General features: G+C 36.1%; 2 long non-coding RNA genes across 6 annotated transcripts in view; both read right to left on the bottom strand.

Moving 5' to 3' along the window:
• The window catches only part of LOC104871474, a 236,486-nt gene that overhangs the window by 36,629 nt on the left and 176,022 nt on the right, over positions 1–23,835 (bottom strand). The window lies entirely within an intron of this gene.
• LOC104871475 lies at positions 1,449–23,341 on the bottom strand. 3 transcript variants are annotated; one of them, XR_782880.1, is made up of 5 exons: positions 23,219–23,341; positions 12,778–12,916; positions 8,998–9,130; positions 4,485–4,660; positions 1,449–1,717 (listed from the first exon to the last, which is right to left on the bottom strand). It is a non-coding gene; the product is annotated as an uncharacterized LOC104871475 (long non-coding RNA). The 3 variants fall into 3 exon arrangements; XR_004517170.1 differs by lacking the exon at positions 23,219–23,341 and having other exon boundaries at positions 12,778–12,918; XR_782879.1 differs by lacking the exons at positions 12,778–12,916; positions 23,219–23,341 and adding an exon at positions 11,987–12,107.

The raw sequence follows: 23,835 nt of genomic DNA, 5'->3' as shown, positions 1-23,835 counted from the left end.
TGTCTGCTCACCGCTGTCATCGTTATCTAAAAGTTTGTTAAATATAGGACTGTACGTCATTCTGTCTCAGGTCCTGTACAAAGTGAAGTAATACCCAATTCCCTGACCTCTGGAGGTCTTTGGACCAAGACTGAGAATGCAGGAAACCATAAAGGAGATTCAAGTAACTGAATAAGCTTTAAAGCATTATGTGAATTAAGTGAATTCATACAAGTTTAACGTTTTGCACAAACAAAGAATAAGTGGAAGAGAGAGAAGAATTCCTATCTGCACTGTGCCTTTTGACTGAGCAGAGACATCAAATGAACAGAATGAGCAAATTAAAATAATCAAATTTTGCCCTTTAACACTTCTGTTGGGTTCCATGTTAAATAGCACAGTAGTAACTAGAAACTATAGGTATTTACAGTAATATATCCTGCACTTTACAGAGAAAAGGAAAAAAACAGATTTTGTTTTTTAATGCAATGAATTATAAACCCTTGTAAACATACAAAAACATATAGAATTGGTTAATTTCAGAGAGCCCACAGTAAAGAAAGCCATTAAAATAAGGCAGAAACTATGAGCTACTGAATTATACTAACCAGGCAGCTTGAAAGGGACTTATTTAATGAAGCTTGTTTTAAATTGTCCATCTCGTGTAAGGATGTGTGTGCACTTCTCAGAGTCCTTCTGCGGCCAGGTTTTGTTTTTGTGAACTTAGTGAATAGGATTTAAACTTCTTAGCTTTTTTTTTTTTTTCCTTTTCAAAAACTACAAACGCAATCAGTCTGAGTAGAATCCATTCAATTGGCCTCTGCTTTCTGAATGCAAGAAAGAAGTTACTTTTCCTCCCCTTCGTTTCATTCCAGCTGAGCACAGTGCTGCAAACATCTCATGCTGAAATCAGTGCCTTTTTAAAACTTCAAGGGGCTTGAAAGCTCCGAACCTGCTCAGAGGTGAAGTGGCTCCAAGAGACCAGCTCAGATGCACCCTATTTGCACTTCCCTCTGCTGTAAAGGATCTCAGTCCTTTATCCACAGGCCTCATTATGAAAGTTCTCTCGCTATGCACGCCAGACCAGGGCAGGTCTCCTCTTTGGTATTACAGCACCGCTCTCCATTTCACTCGCTGAAAAGAATCTTGGTCACTGGCTGAAGTCTACTGTGAGATCAAGAGAAACCTAGTTCTCTACAGTAGAGGGAGAGTTAATTGCTCTCCCTTCCCCAAGAGCAGGTCAGTCGCAATTCTGCCTGTCTTCAAATAAGCGCTGGTTTCCTCCACTCCTCTCCAAGGGTTCTAACTTGCTGAGGAAGGAAAGGTCCTTACCTTGCTAGAACTGCCCAGCTGAGTTCAGTGAGTATAAGACCTGCCGGCCACATTTTTAAACTCTTATAAAATAAAATCTGTAGATCCCTTAGTATGTATTTCTCTTCAGAAATCCCAAGGTTTTAGTTTTAGCTTCTTTTCTTCCCTACAAATAGAGTCAATTTCTTAAACCAGTAGCCTTTCAGAAGAGGAAAATAAATTTTCCGTTTACTGTGTTGAAAGGTACTTCAGAATTAATTGCCATGCAAGTAAATTGTGGAGTAACTGGTTAATTTCCTACAAGATAGATCTGATCGTTCAGCTTCTCATCCTGCAAATAAGCCCTTGTGCATAATATTTTTCTCTCTTCTCATTCGTCCTCTGTGGCAATGATGAAGTATTCTAGCTCTCTGAATACGGATATGGTCTGAAAATTCCAAGAGAAAAGTGTTTAGTTTTTAAAGGTTCACCTAGTGAAATTTCTTCCTTGGGTGCCCAAATTACTATCAATTGTTCAGCTTACTATCTTAAGGAGTCACATTAATTCTTGCAGGTGACTGAATTAACATTTTATATTCAAGATTCCCTGATAAAGCAACTATTTTTCCCCAATACTTAAAACTCGCCATAATCTTTGACCCTGTGGAATGAGTGCACAGGTGGCTTCTTCCACCTGTATTTCGGGTTTGGCTGAGCATTTACAGTGACACTCTCCCTACTGAGCCCTGCAGATACATGTTAGCATTGTTTTAATAACTATAGAAATCTACATTCCAAATCCAATTGATTTTACACTGCTACAGCTCCAGATAGCAGCAAACTGAACCCAACTTGATGAATGGCTGAGTTAATTTTGCTGAAACTCTAAAGAACTTGTAAGATGCATTTATGTGACTCCTCTAAAAGCAGATTTATTTAAGCACAATCTAAGGTTTCAAATAGAAGGTTCTCCTCTAAACTCTTAGTTCAGTAAGAAATTTTCACATTTTAGGTTAGTATTTAAGGTTTTGTTTCAAATTCCCATGACAATGAGCTTTTATGTTACAGGGAGAATACATTTTAATGTTCAGAGATTAAGCCTAAATATTCTGAGTGTGCACTCACATCAAGGTTCCATAACTTTCTTACTTGAATGATTATTATTTCTCCTTTATTAAGTAGTTTATCTTTTACTTCATGTCATATTTAATAATTCAGATATTACATGCTTTCATTGAATGTGCACTTCTGCATTGAAAGGAAGAAAAATGCAATTGCTATGTTGCTCAAATTGATAGTTTATGTAAGAAGGAAAAGAACCTAGAAATTCAGATCTTGTTCACAGTGAGGTAGGCAATAGAAATTTCAGAGCAGTAGAAATAGTCAGGTGTTGCATTTCTGTGCAGTGCTTTCCCTTTTATTTATTTTATATTTTATTTTCCTTCTATTGAAGTCTATTGAATATAATTTGCAACACTGGATACAAGCAGGGAAAATTCTGGATTTGGCTTCTGTTTACAATGTAAAACTAGTCACTACAGTAGATCAATGAGATACTTAACATTGATAGGCCAGAGGCAAACAAGAATAGCCCCACTTCCTTTAGCAGCCAGTGTTATAGTACAGGACCTAATTCAAGTTCTTACAATATCCAAATGCCTGACAAATTGAATTGCATGCTGTTTCCATGTAACTAACACATTTCTTGGATGACATTCCATAACAAATGGCCTTCAGTTGAGTAAAATATTACGAAGACTTCCTTCATTTATTATCCCTACACTCAAACCACTTCATCTCTAGTTAAGAGGCTTTGAGTTCGTGTGTTAAAAATGTGCAACATTTCTCTCCACACTTCCCTGTTTTGGCGTGGAGCCAATCATGACCTGGCACCTGGTGTCATACAGGCCTGAGTCCAGAGCACTCCAAAGTCAGAAGGAAAGGAGGCTATCTTCCTCGTAGTCTGGTACTGGTAACAGGCCCCTTTCATGTGAGTTGGGTAATTGGAGCAAGTGCAAGAGATTGTTCTCTCCTAGGCTCCTGCAGTGGACTTTCCCAAAGTATTGCTGGCAGGGATAAATTGGTATATGAATAGCAGACTTCAAAAAGTTTATTATTTGTAACCACTCATTGCTTCAACTAGTATTTTCTGAACCCTTACTTAGTTTCAGGCATTCTGCAGTGGACAAGGTCCCTACTGCCTTATAGTTTGTAATTTAGTAGAGGACACAGACATTAAACAAATAAAATTTTAAAAATATAATGTATTGTCTCAAAACATGAGAAAAATAAAGATACTATTAAAGATAATACATTTTCATGAAAGAGATTATGGGAACACTTGATTTAGACTGCAAAGTTAAAGAAGGTCCTGGTAGAAGCAACGTCCAATTTAGTTACTACAAGCACTATTTGGTATTCTAGAATTAGTGTTTCCCCAGTAGTGACTTTGTCTCTGCTTCAGGTAGAGGACCTCTCTGTAGTATTTAAATAATTCACCCTTGTCTACCTTATCAGCTTCATGTCCTATCTCGTCTTGCCTCATCTTTACTCTCCAGAACCCTGAATTTCTTATACGTGCCCCTCAAAAATGCTGCGTGAAGCCTCTATTGCTTAGCATCTGCTGGCCCCTCTATGTCTACTACCAATTCTTCACTGAAATGATTCCTCCTTGTCTTCTATTGCTGACATAAGACAGGACATCTCAAATTCTGCCCTTTTCTCTGGATAGCAATCATATGTGTCTCAGTTCCATATTTTATTGTTGTATGTCAAACATTGTTGAATATCAGCAATTTCATTCGTTCCAATCAGTAATGTGTGTGAGTGGCAACTTGCAGTACCTCCTTCTCTCCCGACTGCAGTGGGTTCCTACCGGACCTCTGAAGCCATGAATTATGGTAGTTCTGCTTGCTGTATGGCCTTCCTGTGTTCCCATAGCACAGTGCAACTACCTCTAAAATGAATCGTATCATTTAATGTGAAATTATCTGCTTGTGCTTCTTTCTTTCTCAATAGTTTCCTCTGATATCCTTAGTGATTAACAAAGAGCCTTTTATTACAACACTAAGAATAACTGTAGTTTTTGAGCATTTTACTAGAACCAGCTTTTAAATATCCTGATTCTCACTGCAGTGTTTGACATACATAATGCCACCCACTTTTACAATTGAAAAACTGAGACTTGAAATTTAAGTAGTTATACAAGTACACACCAGAGTAAAAGGTGGCAGAGGTCAGACTTCAATCATACTCTGACTCCAAACCCCATTTTCTTTGAACCATGGCAAGTTGTCACTCTTCTCATTCATCCATTCAGTAAGTATGTACAGTGCTTGGCATTGTGTTGGTGTCATCTGTCCGCCTAACTTGACTTCATTGAGCTTCTAGTCTAGTGAGGAGAACAAATGTTAAAAGCCAACCACCAATGTGATGAACCATAATGGATATCTGTTAAAACTATTTTGTGGAAGTTAAACTTACAAAAGATTTATGATAGCTATTCCTAAAAGAGAAACATGCTTTCCATTATTTAGTTTTCAAATATTAAAGATGCTTTATCCCTCACGCTTCTAACTACTTTTGCTTAAGAACAGCTAGGTTTTAATCAAGACACACCACCACAGCACTTACAAGTAGCAAATTAGAAAATTCCATTTTAGCCAATAGAAGTATGACCAATTTTGAAACTGATTCCTGAAAATGAGCTATCATGTGTGACTGACTGTACAGTGTGGATTCAGCTCAGAAAGAATCCCATCTCCTCTTATGAAGAATTGGCTGATCTATGCAATATTAATTCAGCTGGTTGAAACTGGCTTGTTGAATTCCAGAACCGAAGCTGAAGCTGCGTGGAAAAATGGAAAACTGTCAAGAGAATCATTACTGATAGAAATTGGAAATTGTAGTAAGATTGGAAAAAAAATCCTGTAAACCATAAACAAAGCATGACTGAATGTTCTGGTTCAGATGTGACTCTCCAAATGCAGTCTTTTTTTCTATAAATCTCTCTGGAGAGCATTATGTAGTGTTTGTTTTGATTTCGCCTCTGTTTTCAGTCAAAGAATCATCAACACTACTTGACATAATCAGAATTACAAAGAATTTAAGAACAAATAGGATCTCAGAAGCAGAGAATCTAGAATCAGACAAGATTTTAGAAATCCTCTATCCTAGATTCCCAGAGTCTAGGAAGCCCATGGAAGAGATTTCTGAACCATCCCAGATTTGTTTTAAATTTTTCTACAGACAGAGACCTTGTTTGCTCACCATCACTGTAATTATTATTGTAGGAAGTCCTCTCTATGTAGGTGAAAAATATGTCTCCTCTGAAAATCAACAGCTGCAATCAGTTGCTGCCTTCGGTGTGATCCCTGTTCCATGCGGCAGTTTACCTGTTTATGTACTTCTACAGTTTTTTTTTCTTTAGGTGTAAAATCTGCTCCGTGTAGATTTTTCTGAAATGTCTGGAGACATCTGACAAAACTTTACTGAGGTTATAGAACCTGAGGGAGAGCACTAGATAAGTAGAGAGGAATAGGTCTCAAACTCTGTTCCATAAAGAATGTGAATTCAAATATTCATTAGTTGATATGGATGGTGTCCTGTGGCACAGTTAATACATGGATCTATTCAACAATTGCAGAGTTAATGCAGTTACCTGGCAGCAAAACATTTCCAAAAAGGCCAGCCTTTCTTCTCATTGACTATTGATGACTGCAGCCCAGGGGAGAGTAGTACATTCATAAACATCAATCAGGGCAGGAAGGCGCCTTCCAGTCTCTTTTTAAGGAGATAATGTATGTGAAAGCTCTTTGTCAACTGTAAAGCAGTATACAAATGTATAGAATTTTTGCTACTGTCTTAAAAGGGAGTTGGAATAAAATTATTGTTGTTTGCTTTAAAGTTTCCCATGTAGCTTTTTATCAAGAGGGCTTTGCTTCCCTTTCCATTTTCTCTGCATAGATAGTTAACAAAAGTAGTCTGAAGTAATGAGGGTTAAGCATGTTATTATTCAATGTAGGCTAAATTTTTTATTCCAAATTTTAAAAACAATTTTCTTTGGCATTTTTTCAATATATCTTTTTGTAAAATGACAAAAGTTGCAAAACACATGGACTATATGTGTGATTTACCCTGAATTAACACTAATGTCCAGTCCTGTCAAAGATAACAAGATCTACTGTTTGTAGACCAGCTGGTATATTCTCAGAGCTGCGAGGTATTGGATGTGTATTATCTCAATTAATCCTCACAATCCACCCCATCTCAATTTACAGATGAGGAAGCATTAAAAGCTATCCTGTGGTTGTAAAGATAGTAATTGGTTGATTTCAGAATTAAAACTCAGTAGTCTCACTCGCGAGAACCTTTCTTCTATTTTCTAAAGAAGTTACATTTTAAATGTATGGATGAAAGCCAGACTATCACTCTCATAGTGGTTTCCATATGCAAGACTTTCACAAAAGACTGGATTTTAATATGTATTTTAATAATGCCTTTTTCATTTATAATGTGCCATGTGATATTATCTGAGCTTTTACCTACTTAAATATATCACCTTTTTTTGCTATAGAATCTTAGAACCTTAGAAATCCTGCAGTTGTGTCATTTGCAAGAAAATGGATGGAATTGGAGGTGTTCATGTTAAGCAAAATAAGCTGTACTAAGAGCAGCAAGTGTTGTATGTCTCTCTTATGTGTAAAACCTAGGGGAGGGAAGAAATGGAAGGGAGACTATTAAAGAAGATGAAAGGGATCAGAGGAGAGAGGCAGAGAGAATATCAGAGGATGACAGGGATGAAAATATGTTATACACATGTATGAAAATGCCACAATGAACCCCATTATTATATAAAATAAATATATATTAATAAATAAGGTAGGATACAATAAAGAAGTCTTTCTTACTAACGTCATTAGTAATCTCAGTAGTTGAACTTTTTTCTTAAGTAATAAATTAAAACCTGAAACACTAAAAATTATACTAATAAGAATTAAAAAGCATTGACTTACAAAAAGGGAGCAAATATTTTAAGTCTTTGAAACTGTCTCCATTGTACATTACCTTTAAAATTGTGAGGTTCGACTACCACTTCCACAAAGAGAATAGAAATGCTTTTCTGTATTTCCCTACTAAACACAATTTTTAAAAAACCTCCAGAAATTATGTGTAAGGTAAACATAAGATTCTGAAAGGTAGAAAAGATAGCCCCTCTGGTGGCTTTAAGATCAAGAAACATGGAAGAATTTCACTGGGTATTAATTTTTCTTATATATCTGAATTTGAGTCCTGGAGAAGTCTGTGACCTACAGAGTGTAGACAGAAAAAGCTATCCCAAACACCTGTTCTCTCTAACCACAAGACCAGAACTATATCATTGTCAATATGCTGGTTGTTACTGAATTGAGTTATAGCTTTGTAAAATGTTACCACTTAGGAAAAGTTGGTTACAGATATAGATATAGATACAGATATAGATATAGATATGCAAGACTCTCTTAAAACTTCATATGAGTCTTCAATTATCTCAAAATAAAAGGTTTAATTAAAATGGCCTGAGATCATGACATATTTTGGACTTTAGGTTGTTATAATGATGGAAATATGCTGAAGCATTTTAACTTCTAGGTCAACTTTAAAAGATGGTCAGATAATAGCAAATGCAGGCAAGACTGTGGGTGAAAGGGACACTTCTACATGGTAATGGCAATCTATTCTAGCACAACCACTATGGAAATCACTGTAGAAATTCCTCAAAAAACTAAAAATAGAAATTCCACTCAGTCAAACTTTTCCCTTTCTAGTTATCTTTCCCCAAAAGTTAAAGACATCATATTACAGAGATGCATGCAGACCCATGTTTACAGTAGCACAACTCATAATAGCTAAGTCTTGGAAGTAACCAATATGTCCATCAACAGATGAATGGATAAAGAAAATGTGGTATGGTATTCATACACAATGGACTACTTCTCCACTCTAACGATGATCAATTCAAGTCATTTTTAGAAAAATGCATGTACCTTTAGACGATAACATTAAGTAAAATAAGTCACACGCACCAGCTTAAATATCACATGATTTCTCTTATATGAGGAACTCCACACAGTATAAGTAAACTAAAGATAGATAATAGGAAACATGGTAATAGATTGCTTGCAAGTGGGCAGGGAGAGAGGGGGAAAAGAGGAAAGAAGAAAGGAACATTTAAAAAATAATATGCAAATTTACCAATTCCCAACAATAAAGGTCGTCATTAAGTACTGCAAATATGTACTAATAAAAAGGCTGAAAGATAACACAGAAATAACTATGAATTGGCACCAAGGCTTCTCTATCAGCGACAAACATAAAAGTTAATAAAAATATGCAGTTTCATTCAGTTGACATTCATTGGCAAAGCCATATGGCTGTAATCAGATAATAATAAGTAGGGACACAGCCCCTAGCTTCTAGGAGTTAAACGCATAGCAGTGACTACATAAACACCATACCTACCACTACCTCAGAGGGTGTAAGTATCTTCAGCAACATGGCAGCCAGCACTCATCGAGCACTTGGCTTGCGGTAGACATTAAAGCTAGAATCTTTATATTCAGTCTTGCATTCAGTTCATGAAACAATCCTGAAAGTTAACTTTAACCCACATTTTGTAAATACAGAAAAAGCCATAGAGCTTACGTGGCCCATAAGAGGAACTGAGGAAGCAGAAACCCAAACACAGACCTGACTTCAGAGCAGCCTGTGCCCTAACCATGAGATCACACTGTCTCTAACAGTAGCGTGAAGCGATAAGGACCGCCAGGCCCAAAGAACCAGTAGTTCTATCAATTTCTTTCATGGAGGAGATGGGAATACCCTGAAAATAGAAGGAAAATTCTCAATGTCAGTGCCTTTTATGAATCAATATTCATACCCACCAACATTCATACCCTGAGGTCCTAACACCCACTACCTCAGAAGGTGAATTTATGTGGAAATTGCTCATTACAGACATAGTTCAACGAGGGCATTAGGATGCAATCTAATCCACTATAACCGAAACCTAGCAAACAGAATTTGAGCAGAGAGATGAACATAGGGAGAACACCATGTGCACATAAAGGGAGAGATCAAGGTAAAGATGTAGCAAGCCAGGAACACCAAGCAAGGGGCCAGGAGAGAAATGGAACAGATTCTGCTTCACTCCCTTCAAAATAGCCAATCCTGATGACACTGACTTCAGTCTTTTGACCTTCAGGACTGTGAGACAATACAGGTGAGATAACATGGTGTTTTTAAACCACCTACTTTAGTAGGTGTAGTACTTTGTAGTATTTTGTTATGTCAGCCTTAAACTAACAGGGCACCAGCATCTGGATTTCTATACATGTGGAAAGATGGGGTTAAGAACAATGGTGTACTGGACTAATTAGCATCAGCTGGAGAAAAGCAATTTTTCAATTTTCAGCTACTTTGCAAGCCAATCAAAGCTTTTACTTAAAATAAAATTATATGATTTATGATTAAATTATATAAAGGAAATACAATCAATATTCAAAACATCACCACATCATAACCTTATGCTTCACTATGATCTTTGTATTTGAGTCTATTTCCATCTCTTGTATTTGTATGATGGAAATACTACTTAATGATGTGCATGCTACTGCATGTGTATTCTCGACTCCATAATTGGAGACATCATGTCAGTAGCTTGACATCAAGCCCAGTGGGGTAAACACCCTGATAATCAGCAAATACTAAAAATGTGGGCTTTATTGCCCCTGGACAGCAGGTTATTAAATACATACTATACCAACCTGCCACTGAAGGCTCATCTGATATAGCACATGCTTCCTTTCATTGACTCCAGAAATGTCTTTCTAGGACCTCTCAACACATTTTCTGGTTCCTCTGCCTTCTCTGATTCACAGAGCTCTGGATGACTTTGGCCTTTGTTTTCAGCTTCCCCAGAAAGCCCCGTTTTGTACTGAGTGAGTTCCACTGCACAATTCTTGTCAATTCAGTTGAACGTATTTTTAGATTGCATCATGTCACTGCTTAACTTCTACAACACGAAGCTTGTACAAAAGACACTATTTATGATTCACAGAGTAGGAACTTTTCTCCAGGGGTTCTGATAACTTTTCTTCAGGGGTTTTGTTTTTCTGTTGGTTTTTTGGGGGGTACTGGAGATCAAACTCAGGTCCTTGCGCCTGCAAGGCAGGCACCAGAACCACTGAACTAAATCCAGGGCCCTCTTCAGGGGTTTTGAAGGACAACTTCCCTACATTACAAACTCCCTTCTGGTTAAAATAAGGTCTTATTTTTCCCTTTTTTAATATGAAGTTTAATATTTGTAGGCAGTTTGAGCTGCTATACATATGGCAGATTATTATTATTACTACAGTAAGTTTCAAAGTCTTGAAGACACATCTGTGTGTGTTCCCAAGAAACCAAATATATGGTTGTGATAACTTGCATTGGAAATTAGTATAAAAATAGAAAATGCCATAATGTAAACTATTTATTGTGTACTTATTATGGATAGCTGATTCATTTTTTAACAGTGACTTAAAATGATCTTATTATATCTTGTATGCATGTAATCATTAAATAATAATACAGATATAAGCTAACTGAAAAATAATCATGGAGTTGTAGCAACATAGACATGTAAACCCTTAGATGCAAAGAACAAGCTTCTTGGTAATTATACTTGCCATTAAATGATAATATCCAACTGGTATCTAATCTTCAGGCTACAAATAAGCGTGTAATACTTCAAATACACTCTAATTACATGGCTGTTTGTCCCTCATAAAAGTAATAAGATGAAGTACAAGTAGTGTTGCAAATTCCACTGAAGAATTTTATTCAGTCTCTAATGAAACATGCCAGGTGAGGCTTATGGCTTAATACCCTCCTTATTTCTATCTTTAGTACCAATGATTTTACTACTTAGTTCCAGATGTCAAAGTTTGTATTTCAATATTATCATCATTATTTGACCCTACTGTTATATAATGAGAACTGACCTGATAAGACTACTGAAGCTTACACAAATCTTATCTGGAAATCAAAACAAAATGTATAAAATTCTTGCCTGATAGAGTTCAAATAGAGAGAAGTGACAAATTTCCACATGTTAAATCACTGGGAAAGAACTTTATCCTCTCACCTCTCTCCTCAGAATTTATCTTAAACCATAACTTTAGTTGTTACTATTTTGGCCTCAACATAAAGGTATATCTTTTCATTGAATTTCTATATTTGAATGTTCATATGTTCAGTACTTGGAAGAGTGACCTAAAAGGATCTTATTACATCGTATGTGGATGCAATGACTTAGTCAATAATTTTAATGAATGAATGAATGAGCACATGAATGAATGAGTGAATAAGCAATTGATTTATAAATCCTAAGTTATTTCCTACAAGTAAGTAAAACAAAATGCATTGTCTATTTTTTTCATTAAGTGAATAAATATAGTGGTGCTTTCCTCATAAATTAGATGTGTTATATTTTTAAAACATTATGATTTTATTGATCTTAATAGAGAAGCTCTAGTTTTATGTCTGTAAGACTATGCATATTTATCTAATACTCATCAAATGAACTAGGAAGCAGTCAAGAAAAACTAACATTACAAACTGAAGTAAAAAGTAGGGGGAGGACAAAAAGGAAGGTTTTTAGTTTTCTGGTTGACGATTGATGATAACAGAAACTTACATTTTCTGTGTGCTTCCTCTATGCTTTAGAAATGAACAATGCTGAAGTCAATTACAATCACTCTGTGACACATTTGATTTCTTCAACTTAAAAGTAATTTGTTTCTAAAAAAAACAATAGTATTGAGAACTCTCTTTGGTGTCTACATCTACAGATGAAAAGGTGAGGGATGTGTGAAAGGACTTTCCCAGAGTTAGACAGCTGGGGCATAGAAACTCAAACCCAGGGCTGACTGGAGACACACGCCAAGCCTCAATGCCTGCTGGGTAATCGTGCTGCCAGAGTCCACCCACAACAGCTCCAAATTCTATGCTTTTTCAAGCAACCAAGGTTGCATTCTTTTCTTCTTCAATGACCTTTAAGACCCTGATCTAGTTGTCTCTTTCCCAAAAGGTTCTAATCTTTCCCGTTTCTTGTATCATACAGCCTGAAGACTGCATACACACACACACAATGTAATGACAACTTGGTTAAGTTCAGCTTCCTGATAATGCCATTTAAAATTACTTGACTGCCCCATCTTGTGCCCTACACCCCATACACAGAAATAGGTAGTATTTTTTTTTTAATAGAGTGATATCCCTGGAGATCTTAAAAGTTTAAAAATAATTAGCATAAGGGCCAGGGATGTAGCTCAGTGGCGCCACACTTTGCTCACAGGCCCTGAGTTTTATCTCCAGTACTGAGAAGAGAGAGAGACAGAGAGAGAAAGAGAGAGAGAGAGAGAGAGAGAGAGAGGAGAGAGGGAGAGAGAGGGAGAACCATATAGTGTGAATGGAAGTGTGGCTCACTTGGCCCTCCGCGTTTTCTCTTTCTGGACAGCCTGCCTTTCCCAGAGGTGACTGGTCTGTGCTGTGGGTCTGTCTGTTAGGCCCTCCTTCTGTGCTCCTCTAACAGCACAAGTGACTGCGGTTTCCAGGGACACGGTACCTTAAAATAGGATTCTAATCAGAATTAATCCCACAAAATAGCCAGTCTATATATTTATGTTTATTTGCTCCACTACACCAGAAAAAGATTGAAGGAAATTCAGACACATTGATAATTATAGACTAGTAACTTTTGATTGTTCATCATACAATATGGGGTAATGTTCTAAGAAATGTATTTTCTGATTAGTAACAAAAGAAAAGTTTAAATTTACAAAAAGGAGAAGAGGAAGAAGCATTTTTCATGTCATCACACACCTCCTTTCAAGGTTTAAAAAGGCAAAGACTAGGTAAAATAAAGTGCCTACAAATTTATGGTTTCCAAACGTACTCAAGATCCTTTAAAGACTAGTACCTTGCCTACCCAATCCTCTCTCAATAACCACCAAATATTTTATATCTTCTTCACCTTGCTGTTCTGTACCTAAATTTCAGTTTTTCTCAGAATAAAAATGCTAACTCATTTCCCCTAACCACCTCCAGGGACTTTCATTTGCTATTAGGTTATACATTTACCAATTTCAGAATTTAGTGATCCAAATGTTAGTCTGTGTTGTATTTGTCTCTTCCTTCCCTCTCACATTTATCATCATTTTCTGCTTGTATATCTATCCATTTGTCTTTCTTTTCTTTAATTTCTACTCCATGGTCCCCAGATAGAAAATGAAATATTAGGTTTGTCAAGCGTATATCATTGTTTAAATGCCTGACGATGATGGGTTAAACGGACCAATCAATGAAACAAACCTCCAGTGCATTGCAGGGGCTGCAAAGGATGTTCCCTTTGGCTCTTTTAAGACCTAACAAGTCAATAACCTATTAATATCATATTCTGTCAGTCAACTCTTTGCAATTCACATGTGCCTTTTTAGGACAAAACTTTATAGCTTGTGGTGAATTAAATGGAGAGTAAACAAAATCCAAACTAAAAATAAGACTGAATATATGATGTAAAAACAATAATAATTACATGTTTTTATTGTAAGTACTCCAAAATTATTACAGCCATACTATGAATATTATAAATAAATGATCCCAATTTTAAGCAATAAATTATTTCACAAATTATTCTGCATATTACTATATTCAATGCCCTAACAGTTAAATCTCCACATGTGACAAAGGTAGAAACTTTGCATGCTACTGAGTTTATATTAAAAAGATGTATAAATGACAAATGCATTTTTTAGATTATTTTCCCCATTTTATACGGTGAAAAATCAAAATAGTCTAAATACCAAAAAAGAGTATTCTGAAAAGCATTGTTTATTATGTATGCAGCAAAGTTATTTGACCTGAATATCTGATAATCCTTTGTATTTATTATATCATTTAAAAATATATATTTATATGATGATGCCAGTGCCTGATAATAAGGATGTCAGTGTCTGATAATAACTTACTTTCTGATTGGTCACACCTTCAATCTTTCTTACATGTTTGATTCTGTTTCAGGAGTAAAAACATTTATGAAAAAAATACTTACAAAATATTTTAATACTCAAAATGATCTTCAAATATTAATTCCAAATTGATTTTACATCATTACTTTACATAAAATCTAAATCAATAGGTCAGCTAATCTAATTCTTAGAAATAAAATGCTTAACTATAACAAATCTGAATACCAGGCATCTTCTGCAACATTAGAGGAATTCCTGGTCTTTTATATCACCTTTCCCAAATAGAGCAGCTATTCCTAACATCATGATCAAAGGTTCAGTTATAGAATCTGACAGATTTCATTTCAAATCCTGGCTCTGAACTTAGAAATTATGTTGCTGAAGTTTTTTTTTAAAAATCTCTATATTTAAAATGGACATATTAACCCCTACCTCAGTGAGTTTGAAGAAAATTAAATGAAATGCTGTATGATAATGAATATAAAGCACATTGTCCAACACTGAGCACAGAATACTCATTTAATAATGGAAGAGAGTGAAATTCTCCCAACTCCACCCAGCCCTGTACATACTTGGCACAATTTTCTCAAATATCTTTATCTCCCAAATAGCCCCTATACTATATATCTTGAGTTTATACATCCATCATACCATAGAGCTCTCTTTTCAGCTGTATGTTATATAATTACTAAAACAACCTAAAATCTGCCTTTCTTTTGTGTTGGCACTCTTAATCACACTGAGCTTGATAATCTCCCATTCTAGATAATATTAATGAAGCAAGAGATGGAAACATTACTCATCTGTGGGACTGTATTGTACCTTTTTAAACAGTACAATGGACACATTGCTTCTCAGTCTATTTATAATACTTCCACAATTTATATAGTTTGAGTACCCTACAATTTTCATTCATTCATTTAACAAAAGTTTTGCTTTGTTTTGTTTTGTTTTATACTTGCTTGTTGTTCATAAAGTTTACATCCATCTTAAGTAGTTACATGTACATAATACATTTCAACTCTTACTTATTCCTCTTCCCCTCCTCACTCATCTCCCTCCCTCTGACTCTAAATCCCCTTTCACTGTTTTCATCATTGTTGCGATTCTTGTCATTTTTAGTTCATGTTTATAACATAATGTTTATATCCCCTGTGAGTACTTGGAACATAAACATGACACATCTGGAGTATTTTTACTTTCTCTTCCTTACTTTCCCTCCCCTTGTCCTTGGTCTCTTAGACCCCTTCCCATTTGCAAAAAAGATCTTTTAGTTTTTGTAAACGTCCTATGTTTAGATTCCCTGTTTCCTTTTATCAATCCTATATTTTACTCCTTGTACTTTGCCTTACTCAAATGAGAGATACCACATAGTATTTTGTGTTTCTGATTTATTTCACTTAACATTACATTTTCCAAGTATAGACGTTTTCCTACGAATGTCGATAATTTATCCTTCTTTATTGCTGAGTAGTATTTCATTGTATATAGTTACTTTTTTCTCTCATTGAGTTTCTTGGTACATTTTAGGTATACAGTACAGTTACATTCATTAGTGGGATCTTGTACCTTTACATGACAGGTCTTGGTTCTCATTTTTTCCCCATACCCCTGCCCTGCCTTCACCCCTCCTCCCTTCCCTACTTACAAACACTTTATTTCCATTTTTCATTTTCTCATGTTTTTTTCTTTTTCCTTATTACCTTTCCCCTACCCTTCCCACTTCCCCTACACCTCTAGCCCTTTTCTTCCTATTTCACATTGTCAATTATATCATTAGGATCTTATGTACCATTATAGTTTTCCACACCAGAGAAACTATTCGGTATTTATATATGTGTGACTTATTTATTTCACTTAGGAGTATATCCTCAATATGTATCCATTTTCCTATGAATGACTCTAATTTCTCATTCTTTGTGGCTGAGTAGTATTTAACCATTCATCTGTCAATGGGCATACCGTCTGCTTCCAGGATTCAGCTACTATGAATTGTACAGCTATCAACATAGGTATGTATGTATCTCTATAATGTGATGATTTTTACCTCCTCTGGCAAGATATCTAGATGGAATGGCTGGATCAAATGGAATTTTAAATTTTAGTTCATTGAGAAATCTCCATACCAATTCCCATAAGAGTTGTCCTGGTTTATATTCCCACCAAGAATGTATGTGAGTTCCTTCTTAGTGCAGACATTCCAGTATTTGTAATTCTTTGATTTCTTCATTATGTAATTTCTTTTGATGCAAGATGAAATCTCAGCATTACTTTAATTTACATTTCTCTGTGGCCAGAAATAGTGAACATTTTTTCATAGGCTTATTGGTGATTTGTACTTCTGAGAAATATTTTTTCATTTCATTTGCTCATGTTTGTTTGATCTTTTATCTTAGGTAGTCTGAAGTGTTTTGAGTTATTTCTATATTCTAGATATGAGTTCATTGTTTGATGAGTTATTTCTATATTCTAGATATGAGTTCATTGTTTGAGGAATACCTGGAAAACACTTGTTCCCTTTGTCTAGGTTGTCTCTGTACTCTGTGGATTGTTTTCTTTGCTGAAGCTTTTTAATTTGATTTAATCCCATTTGCTGATTCTTGCTGTTATTTGTTATCCAGCTGTAGTTCAGTTCAGAAAGTCCTTGCCTACACCTATTTTATCTTCCAGTAGTTTCATTGTTTCTACTTTAATATTTAGATCTTTAATCCATTTTAATTTCAGTTTAATTCCTGGTGAGCAATTGGAGTCCAGCTTTAATTTGCTGCATTTACATAGCCAGGTTATCCAGCACCATTTGTTAATTTCCTCCACATATATTTTGGCCTCCTTACAAAAAATGAAATGGTTTCCAGAGAGGGGTGGTGGGGTTGAATGGAAGGCAGGGGAATGGGGACAAAATAAGAATAAAGACATATTATATAAAGGTACAAATCCCCAATGATGAATGTCATTATATTGCGGTCCTAAAATGTACCAATAAAATTAATTTTTTTAAAAAATGTAATAGTTGACTATGTCTGGGGTTTTTTTTTCTATATGCTTTATTCTGTTCTGTCTGTTTTTGTCCCCAAAACCATGCCATTTTTGTCGTTGTTGATTTGTAGTATAACTTGAAATCGGGTATTGTGATTCCACCTGCTTTGCTCTTGTTACCCAAGATTGTTTTGTTTTTCTGGATCTCTTCTGGTCCCATATAAATTTCAGAATTGTTTTCTCCAGGTCTGTAAAACATACTTTTGAAATTTTTATTGAGATTGCATTAAATCTAGATATCAGTTTTGAGAGTATGGCCATTTTGACAATATTATTTCTGCCTACACAGGAACAGGGATATCTTTCTGTTTTCTACTATCCTCCTCTTCAATCTCCATATGTTCAGGGGTGTGGTTCAGCTCTGATACTTCTTTAGTGATTTTTTTTGTTTAGGTGATCAATCCCTTTATAGAAGTGGAGTGTTGAAGTCACCCACTATGATGGTGTTAGTGTTTGTTTGATCTTTTATTTCCACCATTATTTGTTTTGTGACCATAGATGCTCCAGTATTCTGGGAGTATGTATTGGGAAATGGTATAGCTTCTTGGGTTAATCTTTTAACTGGTACATAAGTAATCTTTGTCTCTTCTGATCAGTCTTTCCTTGAAATGTACTTTCTCTGAGGGTAAAATTGTGTCCCTGCTTGTTTTTCAGAGCCCTAGTGCAGGAAATATTGTTTTCTATCCTTTGATTGTCTTTGTTTATGAATATTTTTGGATTAGATGAATTTCTTGAATGCAACGGACCTCTGGATTCTGTTTTTTGATTCATATTACCATCTCTGCCTTGTAATCAGAAAGTTGAAGCCATTAACATTGAGATAATTCTGTCAATTATACCATAAGGATCTAAAATAGGAAGAAAAGGGCTAAAGGTGAAGGGAAAGTGGGAAGGGTAGGGGAAAGGGAATAAGGGAAAAGAAAAAATATGAGAAAATGAAAGAATGGAAATAAAGTGTTTGTAAATGGGGAGGGAGGGAGGGGGTGAAGGGAGGGCAGGGACAAGGGGAAAAAATGAGAACCAAGACCTGTCATGTAAAGGTACAAGATCCCAATGATGAATGTAAATATAATGTATACCTAAAATGTACCAATAAACTCAATGAGAAAAAAAAACATTGAGATAACTCTGAGTGGTATAAATTACTTCCTAACCTTGTGTTCTTTCTCTGTTGGTGACTCTTTTGGGGTGTTTTTTTTTCTACTTTTTTTTCATTATCTATCAGCCTTGTTTAATGTATTCATTCCGTCTAGATTCTTGTCTTTTTTTACTTTATCTAATTTGTCTAGGTTATTCTTGAGTACTTTCTATAATGCTGGTTTAAATCTCTTGGCTTGTTCTTTTTCATGAAATGTCCTATTTCTCCATCTATTTTAAAGGAAAGTTTTTGCCAAATATGTAACGAAGGTTGGAAGTTGTTTACTGTTAGGGATTGAAATACTTCACTTCAAATTCTTTTGGATTTTAAAGTTTATATTGAGAAGTCTGTGATTCTAATGGGTTTACCTTTATATGTAGATTTTTGCTTTTTCTCTGACAGTTTGTAAAATTCTGGAGTTCTCTCTCTCTCTCTCTCTCTCTCTCTCTTTCTCTCCTGGCACCCACCTTAAACACAATGTTTCATTGGGGAACCTTCTTTTTTGTTGTAATTTTTGATGAATTGTTTTCTCATATTATGATTTCTATAATAAATGTACTATTCTATGTGTGCTATATTCCAGTTTCTCTCTAACTACAACTAGCCTTATATTCATCTTCTTAGTGTGGTCTAATAGCTGTTGAGTAAATTTTCCAGTTATCTTCTTTGAGTAATTTGTCATAAACTACCATATTGTCCTGAATTTTAGAAATGCTTTCTTTGCATCAGTCATTTCTGTGATATAAGACTTCTATAACATTTATTCTATATCTGGTATTCCTGTCTGATACCTTTTCATAGATTCTATATGTTTGGTAAATTTGTCATTTGAATTTTGAACTCTTTTGGTCAGCTCTTTTAATAATTAATTTTTTATTTGTTTCCCCCCAATCTACACTGATCATGCCATTTAATAATTCCATATACTTTTGGGTTATGTCCTCTTTCAACTCACCAAGTTTCTCTAACTCTTCTTTACTCAGTGTGAAAGGCTCCACTACCTGGATGTTCCTTTCCTCTTCATTAGTGGAAATGCTTCATGAGAGTTGAGATAATTTGTGCATCTTTTGTTGTCTTGTTTTCCCCATCTTTCTGTGTGCATGTACATTTGCTTTTTGTTTTCTTTGTTTTTATCTCTTTTTTTTCTTTTTTGGTGCTGATGGTTAAAATCAAGTAAGATGAGGAAAGCTTGTACTTTAAATGAAGATCTGCCTTCTTACGATGTGTTTTCAGCTTTATTTGCACAAAGATAGTCGTTATCCCTTCAGTTATTCAAGTGATAGACTCCATCCCTGGGTTTTGAGGAAAGACCTATTTCTAGTTATAACAGCATCAACAGGGCTGATCATATATTGCTTATACATGATAGACCTTTCATTTACACTTTCACCCTTTACCAGTACTCTTTGCAGCCTATAGTCAATTATTAGTAGTAGTGGAAGGAGACAAGGAGGGAACAGATTGGGTGATTTGTCAAATAGGCATGTAAGTCAGTAAGGGAGAGGTTGGTGGGGAAATAGTAATAGTTTTATAAAAGTAAATTTAGGGTCAGATTTTATTGGTGATCTTCTAGTTGGATTGAAGGGTTAAGTATTGAGTGTTTGAAGAAAATAATTGTGGGGCCAAGGGTGGGATATAGGAGGAGAAGGACTGCGGAAACCTACCAGGATGCTTACTGTACAAGCATAACAACATGTTGATATATGTGTGCTCCTGTAAAGTGAAAAATAGACAAAGTAAGATAAGGAAGACTAAAAAGAGTACAATAGAGAGGACAGAAAGCTAATACATGAAAAGACAGGGGTGATTGAGAGAGCAGAATATAGTGAATTAAGAGAGAAATAATTTAATTTAAAGTGGGTGAAACAAGTGGAAAATAAGAAAACAGTATTGATACAGGGGCTTGAGTTGAAGAAACTAGATAGATTAAAAGAAGGAGAGAGTAAACACCAATTAATCAAAGCAAAATAAAAAAATTTAAACCCAAAATACAAAAAATATCCGGTGGGACCTCTGATCAAATACTCCAACAAGAAGTTGTACAAATGATTCACATATGTCTGCTTTGCCACAAAGCCTGAGTGTTCACACAGTGCCCTCCTGCTTTGGTTGCAAACAGCTTGCAGACAGCCACTCCACTTTCCCCTATTTCCCCTGCACTCACAACACAAGCAAACCCGGTGTTATGGATGCTCTCTGCCTGGTGGGCAGGAGGAATTTGACACTGACCCTGGACTTGGTTTAGAACTTTCCCCCTAAGCCCAGGAATGATGATGGTATCTATGTGCAAGTTTACTTTTAGGTGTAGGACAGGAGCCCTCTCTGTCTGGAGTCCTCAGGTTTTTATAGAAACATTCACATGTCAGCAGAGGTCAGAAGGACAGGTACTGCTGGCATGGAACCAAGGGAATGAGTGGGTGATTCACTCTCCATAGGAGCGTGCAGATGAAACCGCAGGCCCTATAAGGCCATTTATGCTCTCTCTACCCGGGCAGGCAGGGTGCTTCTCCCGCCATGAGCTCTAGTGAGGCTGCCAGGCTGCAGTGTTCCTGGTGTTTGGAGCTGCAGTGGAGGGACAGCTGGGCTGGTGTACACAGTCTGACTCAGGACAGCAGCCCCTGCACTACCCAACCATTCTCTCATTTCCAATGTTCTGGTTCAGGCGGACAGATCCTCCCCACAGGTTACCTGTGCTTTTGGTAAGATCTCTCTGAGCACCTCTGAGATGCTGCCTGCTCTAGTCAGCAGGTTGGAGCGCTCCTAACAAACTTTTTTTGAGCAATTGTATTCATTACTGTGAAACAGGCTTCAAATTTGTGAAAATTGCAAGCATTCCTTACCCTCACAGAGTTCTTGCCCTTTCATTCTCTGGCACTGCAGGTTCATTAATTTTTTACCAAGTAAGTTTCTATTCAAAGGTTTCACCAACAATAATAAAAGTTCACCATCTGGTCCCTATTTTTCTTATCTTTTTTTCAAATGATCATCCTAGTTGCCCCAGTCTTTGACCTAGCCACCGTAAGCTACTTAAACTTTCACTCTCTCATTCTGTCTAAAACACACATGCACTTTACAACACCGGGAGAAGTTTTAAATTTTGATGCCCAAGCTGCAACCTGGACAAATAATGTCAGAAACTCAAAAGAAGATCTGACACATCAGTTAAGGTTTGACACCCCTCCCCGCAGTAATTTCAATGAGTGTTCAAAGTTGAGATGCTTATCTTACTTTTCACCTCCCTTCTTTGTTACCTCATTTTACACTCATTCAGCAAAATACAGCCCAGCCATTCTTTCTTCTTGTGAAGTTTTTCCTGGACTTCCATACTGGTTTAGGAGCAAAGATTTGTTGTCTACGGCCTCAGAACAAACTTAACAGCTTAAAATGACAGTATTTAATAATTCACAGTCCTATAAGTCAAAAGTCCAACACAGCATAACTGGATCTTCTGCTCAAGGTCTCACAAGCCTGAAATCAAGATGTCAACTTTCTATGTCTTCATCTGGAATCTCAACTACAGTGAGGTCCATTTCCAGGTGTCCTTAGTGTATTTGCAGAACTCATTTCCTTTAGTGATAGGAACACTTTCTCTGTTGTCTTGTTAGCTGCCAGAGGCACTGCTTGCTGTTGGCTTTAAGAAACTGATGTCAGATTATTTACACCAGGGAAACTATTCGGTATTTACACATGTGTGACTTATTTATTTCACTTAGGAGTATATCTTCAATATGTATCCATTTTCCTATGAATGAATCTATTTTCTCGTTCTTTATGGCTGAGTAATATTCCATTTTATAGAAAAACCACAACTTCTTTATCCAGTTTCCAATGGATGGGCAAATAGGCTGTTTCCAAGATTTAGCTATTACAAACTGTGCTGCTATAAACATGGGTGCACTGTAATATGATTCTTTTAGTTCTCTTGGAAAGATACCCAGCAGAGGGATGGCTGGGTCAAATGGAACCTCCAGTCTAAGCTCTTTGAGGTATCTCCATATTGATTTCCATAGTGGTTGCACTAGTCTGCACTCCCAGCAACAATGGAGGAGGGTTCCTTTCTCCCCACAACCCCACCAATATTTGTTATTGTGTGATTTCAATGCATAAGATTCTAATAAGATTACTGACATTTAGAAATGGGAAGAAAGGAGCTAAAGGTGTAGGGAAGGTGGGATGGGTAAGAGTAAAAAGGGAAAAGAAAAAAATGTGAGAGAATGAAAAGATGAAAATAAAGTGTTTGTAGATGGGGAGGGGAGGAGGGGGTGAAGGGAAGGCAGAGGTAAGGGGAAAAAATGAGAATCAAGACTTGTCATGTACAGGTACAAGATCCCAACAATGAATGTAACTGTACTGTATCCCTAAAATGTACCAATAAACTCAATTAAAACTGAAAAAAAAAAAAGAAAGAAACTGATGTCAGGTGCTTTCTCTGCCCAGACCCTCTCCCAGCTCCAGGGCCTCTGACTCCAGGAAGGACTAAGCCCCTATGGCAGTGGTGGTGAACCTGCAGCACACGTGTCACAGTGGTTTGTTTGTTATCACTGAAAGCTCTAGAAGGTTCACCACCATTGCCCTATGGGCTCCTCTGGTAATATTAGATCCCACCTGGATTATCTGTCCTTCCTTCAAATGATTGGTAACTTTCCATAACAGTGATATCCCGTGATGTTTAGCAATTCTATCCACACTCAAAAGTTAGGGCTTATAGAAGATGTGTGTATCATACCTTTAAAATCTTGGAAGCCATCTTCCTGTGTACTCCTTTTATGACACATAAAGCACCTCTTCTCCCCATAGAATTTACCACAAGGTGTTTGTTCCTATTTCCCTTTCTGACTTCCACCATACACTGAATCCTAGGAGGGCAGAGACTGTGTCATATTCATATTGTCTTCTCAACACATAACAAAAAGCTTGGAATAAGGTCCCAGGTTTTACCAAGAGCTTACCAAGTATGATGCCATGAATATTCATAAATTAGATCCTTTGCATATTAGAAAATAGAGCAAGCACAAATTTGGAAAAAAGCCTGATCTAAGGTCTTAGGAAAGATGCAATGAAGTCAGTAATTTCAAAAAATAAAGAATAAGTGACTTCAAAAGCACACTAATAAACATAACAGTATCTTTCACTTTGGAAATCTTTAATTAATTTCATTGTTTATAAAATCATTGTCTCAAATTATGTATGAATTGTTCTTCATACTTTATCTACTTTGAAACTAAAGAGTCCTTTTCCATTTTGCATCCTTGTTTTGATGGTTGAGAAATTAGTTTTCCTTCTACTAGCCAACATGCCAAATACATCATTCATATGGTGCACAATATACATACAAATTAACAG

This window comes from Fukomys damarensis, unplaced genomic scaffold (genome assembly GCF_012274545.1).
Source record: "Fukomys damarensis isolate Sample0158 unplaced genomic scaffold, DMR_v1.0_HiC HiC_scaffold_14, whole genome shotgun sequence".
NCBI lineage: Eukaryota > Metazoa > Chordata > Mammalia > Rodentia > Bathyergidae > Fukomys > Fukomys damarensis.
The sequence above is the reverse complement of the archived record's forward strand: the minus strand, read 5'-3'. Positions and strand labels throughout refer to the sequence as shown.